The sequence below is a fragment of the Apteryx rowi genome, unplaced genomic scaffold (assembly GCF_003343035.1).
Source record: "Apteryx rowi isolate R43461 unplaced genomic scaffold, aptRow1 scaffold_13, whole genome shotgun sequence".
Lineage (NCBI taxonomy): Eukaryota > Metazoa > Chordata > Aves > Apterygiformes > Apterygidae > Apteryx > Apteryx rowi.
In genome coordinates, this window is record NW_020447530.1 from 3,774,307 (window position 1) to 3,782,177 (window position 7,871).

Here is a 7,871-nt window from a genome sequence, read left to right on the forward strand (position 1 = left end):
CCCAATAATCCCCTCGGGCAGCTTGAGGCTCCCCTGCCGCTAAAAAAGCCTCGGTGGCCCCAAAGGCCTCGGTGGCCCCCGCAGCGGGAGCGTGTCCCCCCGCGGGGCTGCCCCACGCCCAGCCGCCCACGCAGCTCGACACGCGCAGGAGGAACGCGGCTCCCCGCAGCCCCCGAGCACCGGCAGATCCCCCCCTGCTGCCCCGCCAGCTGCTGGGGGTGAGGCAAGCAACGCCGGGCTCGCCGGAGAGAGTTGCTCTGATTCGAGCTGCCACCGCGGGAAGAAAGCAGAGGAGCTTCCAGGCACGCACGTGCTGCCTCGCTGCAGAGCTCGCTGCCCGCTGGCGTTGCTCCCTGCAGGCTCAGGCTGACCACTTTTGGGGACCAGGGCTGGATCCCGAGGTCGGCGGGGTCCCTTGCGGCTCCGCAGCTTGCGCTTTCCGGGAGGGGGCAGGAGCCCTGTGAGCTCCTCCGAGTCCCACCACCGAGCCCGTGCACATGTGCATGCAATGTGTGCACCCGCGCATGCTCGTAGCGCCCAGACCAAGCGGCGTGCGCGACTCGCAGCCTGCATCTTCCAGCCTTCCTCGGGGGGAGCCTCCGCCGGGGACCAGCCGTGCCCGCGCCGCTGCCACCCCAGCCCACGGGGACGTTTCAGCCCCTCGTGAGATCGCCGACTCCCTCCGCGATGGACTGGCGATGTTTCAAGCCAAGACAAACGAGCTGCAACGCGGGGATGCGTTTCCCACCCGCGTCCCTCTCTGCTCGTCCTCCTCAGCTGTGTTGAGCTGTGCTCCACACCGCTGAGTCAGCGAGCCCTGTGCCGCCGAGTGCCCGGCACTGGCCACACGGGAATTTCTCAGCGGTTTTCCCTGAGGTCGAAAATCCCACAAAACATCACTGCAGAGTCCCAGGGCCGCGGGCTCCCTGCCAACGCAGCACAGAGGGGACTGCTCGCTACATCTCACCATGCTTCTGCATGGACATTGGTGCCTGCAGCAACCGGTGGTCCTGCTTGCAGTCTCTGAAGGAGAAACGCTTGGCGTCCCTGCTCGTTTTCGAGGCCCTTGCAGATGGTGCAGACAGAGCGGCCGGTGTGTGCGGCGAGGAGCCGCGAGTGGTCCCTGCTTCGTGGGAAAGGCCTCCTCGGGTGACCGTGAGACGTGATCGGGAGCGGTTAGTCATTTCCCATCCCTGCAGTAAGCTTGCCTAATTTTAGTTCAAGGGGGCAAAAGCTGCCAGATGCTCACGTGTCCCTGCTTAATAGGTCCGAGCCGCCAGGCCGTGAAGGCTGAAGGTCTCATCTCAAACCTTGCTTTGGCCAACGGCAAGGTGGACGCCAGCTCCCTGTGCCCTGCTCTGCCCTGGTGTGGCAGATATGTCCCCCCCATGGCCACCCCTTCCCCGTGGGGCATGAAACACTGGGACGTGGGGCTCCTGGAATGGTAAAGCTGGTGGATGTTCACACTGCATCAGCTGCTCTAGACAGCTGCCCGAGGGCCACCAAAGCCTGGAGATCCCCAATGAGCGGGAAGGGGGTGGATAATCCAGGAACAGCCTGTCCAGGGGAGGATCTTTCTTTTTCCCTCCTTCCTTAACCTCTGTTCAGTGCTGCTACACAGCATCTGGAGAAGGGTGGGATTTGGCCGTGCCTGTGCCATAGGGATGGCTCTGCTTTGCCTTGGGCCGTGCCAAGATCTTTTTCCCTGGTCCTTCAGTCCTTGGGGACCTTAACTCCTTGCTGTGCTCTCCKCATCCCATCTCCTTCCTCGGGTCGTAGTTTCCTCTCCTGGGGAGCGTCCCGCAGCGGTGCGGACAGCGTGGAAGCTGTGCACGTTTGCACCAGTGAAGGATCCAGCTCGCTGTCTTCAACATTTCCATTTTTGGGAACGTTTCTCATTGACTTTGGTCTTGCTTTTTTGAATCGGGAATCGGCTTCTCCTGCTGACTCACCGCCTTCTTTGTCTGTCCCATCGCTCCTGTACGTAGGGACACCCTTCCCCAGCGGGCCTGGGGAGGGACCAGGAGGCATATCAGGACGAGCAGGCACAGGCTCTTACGTGCGCATGTTGTCCAGGTGGGTCTGGAGGCCGCTGGCCACTCGCCCACGGTCTCTTGACGTCCAGCAGCCCGACTGGAGATGCAGCGAGAACATCAGCTGGACGTCCAAAACTGCTGACCACCCCCACGAGCTTCCTCACCCGCACCCAGATTTTCTGGCGTGGGCATGACAAGTCTGAAGCATCTGGAAGGTGTCCAGCCATCTCCCACCCACGCTGCAGATGATTTCCATATGCAGGGTCAGTCCCGCATGCTCCGGCACAGATATTCCTGCTCAGGAGCTCCCAGGAGCCAAACTCGCTCGGGGAGAGAGGTTTTCCTTGCCGAGAGCTGGGAAGATGAGGTGTTAGATCATGAACAGGTACATAATACGGAAAAACAAGGCTTCTGGAGAAACGGAGGAGGCCTCCTTGGCCCTGGGCTGCTCCGTTGGAGGAGAACGGTGGGAAAGGGGCCTCACGCGTGGAGAGGCGAGATAATTAAGTCACTACCGCGAAAGGCTTGGTACCAAGTTTAACGACTGCCGAGTCCTCCCAGCTGGAAAGGGAGCAGAGCTCGGCTTTCCCAGCGCCCGGGGGACCGGAGTACTCGCCGGATGGGAACGCTGCTCCCACGTTGCRAAGCTTGCAGCGGCATCTGCAACCCCGAGGGATCGCTCCGGATTTTAACATGCATTTGAAGAGATATAGGTAAAAAAAGAAAAAAAAAGTGGCTTTTTTAACCTCTGGGGGTTCGCCTTCCTTCTTTCCCCTTGCTACGCCGTGATGCGGAGCTCTCCCGGGCGCGCCAGGCGCCGAGGCCCACGAGCCTCCGCGGCATGCCGGGGAGGCTGACGCTGACGGATTTCCAGGATTCCCCCAGGATTACCCACCAGCTCCTTATTTGGTGCTGTCTCCAGCGGACTTGCTGGCAGAGGGGGTTTAATCCGCCAGGCAGAGCCGTGCGCACCCGGCTAGCCGCGAGCATCCGCGCCCTTGAGGGGGGGAAATGCAACCGGCAAGGATCAAATCCATCCGTCGGTATGTCCRTGCCCTGCGTTCCCAAGGGAATCTCCCATTTTCCCTGCTGAAATGGCGGTTATTTTTCCCTCGGCGCCCAGCAGCCCTTCCCGCGGATGCGGCATCACCGCCGAGGCGTTCCCCAAAACGCCTCTCCGGCTCATCCCGTCTCCCTCCGTCGGGGATGCCGGGATGGACCTCGCGCCCCGCGGTGACTAAGGCGCCGCGATCAGCCTCGGCTGGTGTGTTTCCGGGCTTGCTGCCGTTGGTCCTGCCAGGCACGTTTTCCAGGTGCCGCCTTTCCCGCCGGCCGTTGTCACCCCGTCCCAGGTCGCGGGCGAAGGGGAGAGGCCCGAGCAGCTCCGTGAGCGTCTCCGAAGGAGCTCGCCGGGAGGAAAAAGGGGGAAGCGATAGCAAATGGACTCGATGGGAGGCTTCGTTTTTAGGATTTGTTCTTTAAATTGGAGATTCATGCAGGCTATAGGCTCACGGATGCGGAGGCATGACCGGCTTCCGGTGCCTAAAGGAATAAACCGGCCGGCTTAATTAAACTCCTTTTTTTTTTTTTTTTTTGGAGACCCTTCCCCGGGACCCGTTTTTGGACGGTTGCGCTAGAGCCACCGGAGCACCCAGCACCCGTCAGCGGCGGTCACCGCTCGCGGTCATCCTCGAACTCCACCGACGCATCTTCCCGGGCAGCCGCGCTGYTTTCCCGCGGGTCCTCGGAGCCCTGGCGGCCCCCCTGGACACGGGGCTGCTCCCGAGGGAGATGCCAGCCTGGGGCTCCCATGTGGCCGGGGACCTCCGGGCAAAACGGGAGCATCGGGATTAGGTAAGGATTGAGGGTTGTTTTTTTTTTTTCTCCTATACCAGACTTAAAAAAAAACCAGCGGAGCTGGAAAAAAAGCAGAAACAAGATGGGGGGGGGGGGGAAAGCGCGCGGGAAGGTTGGGAAATCGCCGCGCCGATCGCACCCTCTGCTGGGGGAAGGCGAGGGGACGGAGCCGGCCTGATCCCGCTCCCGCTCCCGCTCCCGCTCCCGCCGGGGGTCCCGCGCCGTCGCGATGCTTTGAAAACCCCCACGCCGCATTTTGGGGGCGTCTGCAATGGGCGGCAGGGAAAGGGAAGGGGCTCCGGGCCGGCGGCAAGGACTCCTCGCGTCTCCCCACCGGGCTCCGGCTCCGGCTCCGGCGCCGCCTGCTTCGAATTAACTTTCTCCTCCGAACGGGCAAGGCCGGGCTGCTGGAAGCGGTCCCGCGGGAACGTCGCCAAGCGTTTACAAATATTTCCTCCGCGCCGGGCCCAGAGCAGCCTCCGGCACGGTGGGGAATGGAAACCGGGCTTGTCCGGGAAAGGCAGCCCAGCGYGGGGCTCCCGGGGGAGCCCCGGCGCCTGTTTCCAATTGAGCCGCTCCACGTCCCCGCTCACCCCGGCCTCCCGGAGCGCCGGGCTCGGCAGCCGTCGGCGCTGCTGGGAAATGTCCCGGGGCGGCCCCGCGTCGCCCCGCGGCTGTGCTGCTGCGATGCCAGCCGGTGCCCTCCCTCCCTTCCTCCCCTTTCCTTCCCTCCCTGCATCCCTCCTTCCTTCCCTCCCTCCCTCCTTTTTTCCTTCCCTCCTTCCTTCCCTCCCTTCTCCTTTCCCATCTTCCTTCCCTCCCTCCTTTCTCCCTTCCTACCCTCCTTCCTTCCTTTTTCCTTCCCTCCTTCTTCCTTCTTTCCTTCCTTCCTCCCTCCCTTCCCTCCTTCCTTCCCTTCCTTCCTCCCTCCCTTCCCTCCTTCCTTCCCTTCCTTCCCTCCCTCCTTCCCTTTCCCTCTTTCCCTCCTTCTTCCTTCTTTCCTTCCTTCCCTTTCCTTCCTTCCCTCCTTCTTCCTTCTTTCCTTCCTTCCCTTTCCTTCCTTCCCTTCTTCCTTCCTTCCTCCCTTTCTCCCTTCCTTCCTCCCTCCTTTCTTCCCTTCCTTCCCTCCCTCCTTCCCTTCCCTCCTTCCTTCCCTTCCTTCCCTCCTTCCTTCCCTTCCTTCCCTCCTTCTTTCCCTTTCCTTCCTTCCCTCCTTCTTCCTTCTTTCCTTCCTTCCCTTTCCTCTCTTCCCTTCTTCCTTCCTTCCTCCCTCCTTTCTCCCTTCCTTCCTCCCTCCTTCCTTCCCTTCCTTCCCTCCTTCCTTCCCTTCCCTCCTTCCTTCCCTTTCCTTCCTTCCATCCTTCTTCCTTCTTTCCTTTCTTCCCTTTCCTTCCTTCCCTTCTTCCTTCCTTCCTCCCTCCTTTCTCCCTTCCTTCCTCCCTCCTTTCTCCCTTCCTTCCTTCCTCCTTTCTCCCTTCCTTCCTTCCTCCCTTCTCCCTTCCTTCCTTCCTCCCTTCCCTCCCTCCTCCCTTCGGGGTCCCAGCGAGGCCCCACACCCCGAGGACAGTGCACAGTGAGCTCCAGAGTCCTGGGGCACTCCGGCTGGCTTGGGCCCTGCGGGACAGACCAACGGACAGATGGATGGACAGCAGCGGGAATGGCCTTCACCCGCCTTGGGACCGGGCTCCTCCGGAGCGTGCGGGAGGTCTGGGAAGACGCGCGACACAGACGCCCCGGCTCTCGGCCCCGTCTGGGTCGGAAAGCCCCCCGGAGCCACTCCGTGTGCCGCTCACCACCACGAGCCCTGGGCCTGGCGGTTGTGCAAGCCGGGAAACGCCGCTCCGCTCCGCTCCGCTTGCTCCGGCGGCTCCCGGCTCCTCCCGGGCCCCCCGGTGAGTCAGCGCCCGGGGGAGGCTCCGGCAGCCCTCCAGACGGACGCCGGGGTGCGGCCAAGACGCCCTCCGAGCAGAGAGGCCCCCATCCGTGCCCCCTTCCCGCCTTTCCCAGGGGGAAAGTCCTCCCAGCCTGGGACGGGGGGGCAGCGGGGCAGCAGGAAAACCCCCTCCGGGAAGCAGGGCAAAGCAGCCGCGGGTGGGAGCCCCCAGCCGTCCCGTCTCTGGGGCGGGGGGATGAAGGTGCCAGCAGTGATTTAGCATCCGTGGGCCAGCCTGGGTGCGGGGAGGAGGTTGGCTTCCCCCCCTCCGTAGGACCTTCCCAGCCTTGTTTGCGTTACGTGGGAATATCCAGCCCGAGCTGCCAAAACAGCCTTTCCCGGCCGGCCCCGAGTCGTCCGGCTCGGCGACGCCTGCCAAAACCCTCCCCACCTAACGGCCTCTAAATTAGGTTATTCGGATAGCGATACAAACACTTCCAAAGGCAGCGGGGGACTGGAGGAGGGTGGGAAGCGACGGGATGGCCGGCGCACTGCCGCCGCTGCCGAAGAGCAGACGGAGCCCGGCTCCTCCGGGCCGAGCCGGGAAGCAGCTCCCGGTGCAAAACGGGAGCTCGGCAATAACGCGAAGCACCGGCCGCGGCCGCGACCCAGATCCCCGGGATACAGGAATTTTGCAAACTAAGCCTTGACGTTCCTCGGGGACGGCTAAAGGTTTTCCAGCTCTTCGTTTGCCTTTGGGGGTTTTGTGGGTTGCCGCTTTTTCTTCCGGCTGGGATTTTTTTATCCCGCCTCCCCCCCGCCGCCGCCACCGCGAGGGATGCAACCAGCGAGGAGAGGGTCATGTCGGAAGCATGAYGAACAGGGGCGATTCGTCATCCGTGCTGACGAGCCTTTTTAAAAGCGTTTCCCTCCAAAGAGCTGCAATTTGGGGAACGCACCAAAAGAGCAGCTAAATAAAGACTCGGTGCATCCGTCCTGCCCACGCTGGGTTTTCCCCCACGCTGGCGGCTTTTCCCCCTCCCGGCGGACCCGCTCTGAGCTGTTGCCTCCTTCAGCCAGCACCGGTCCCCCGCGGAGGGACAGCCGGACCGGGAGACGATCCCAAAAACCTGTCCCGGTGGCAGCCCTCCCCATCGCCCCTCCATTTCGGGTGGCAGGGAGGTCCGCTCGGAGGACACCAACAGCAGCGTCCTCCGCTCCGTCGGGGTTTCCAGCCTTTCCGCCAGTGCTGGTGTGCCCGCCGGTGGCACCGCTCCAAGAAAGGGCTGGGTTTTGTCACGGTTCCTCCTCTTCCCTCCGAGCTGTGAATTCCTGCTGAATTTGGCCTGCCACACTTGGGTCGGATGAGGGACCTCCCGGCACCGCTGGGGAAACCTGCCGAAGGTCAGGTGCCCCGCGGCCGCCGTTTCGGGATCTGCAGCCTTGAAACCCGGTCCGAGAGGCAGGAGCAGAGCGAGGCGGCGGTGCCGTAGATCGGGAGCACAAATCCCGCTCCGGCTCCCGTCGGACCCCCTCCCGCACCCAGCCTTGCTGCACAGGAGACGGGAGCCGGCCCGCGCTGGCAAGAAGCTCTTCCCCATCTCCCGCAGCCTGCGAGCCGTAACGTATTTTGGCCTCTTTTCCATTAGCGCAGCCATGGGACCCCGTCGGAGCTGCGCTTCAAAGGCAATCCGGAGCGCGCAGTGCCATAGCTCYGCGGGCAAGGGATTTTGGGGAGTCCACAGCAGCCGGCCCGGGGGTAACAGCGTCCCCTAAGCACGCGTTTCGCGGCTGGGGAGGGGCAAAGGGTCGATGGCGAAGGGTTTTTCATCCAAGAATCGCGGTGTTTTGCTCCGCAAGGCCCCCGCGGTTCCCATTCGCACCCCCGGGCTCCTGTCTTCCCCAGGCTGCGGGCCCGGGCGCCGACGCCAGTTTTAAAGGTGATGCCTGGTATCCTTATCGGAGCTGGAGCAGGGCCCATCAGCGCCGGCGGGTTCGTGCCGGGCCACATCTCCTGGGAGGATCTGCCGGCTTGCCAAGAGCCGCTTGCCAGCTGTCTGCCGAGCTGTCGCCACCGCCGCCGGGCTCGGCCCTGCTCCGCGCCA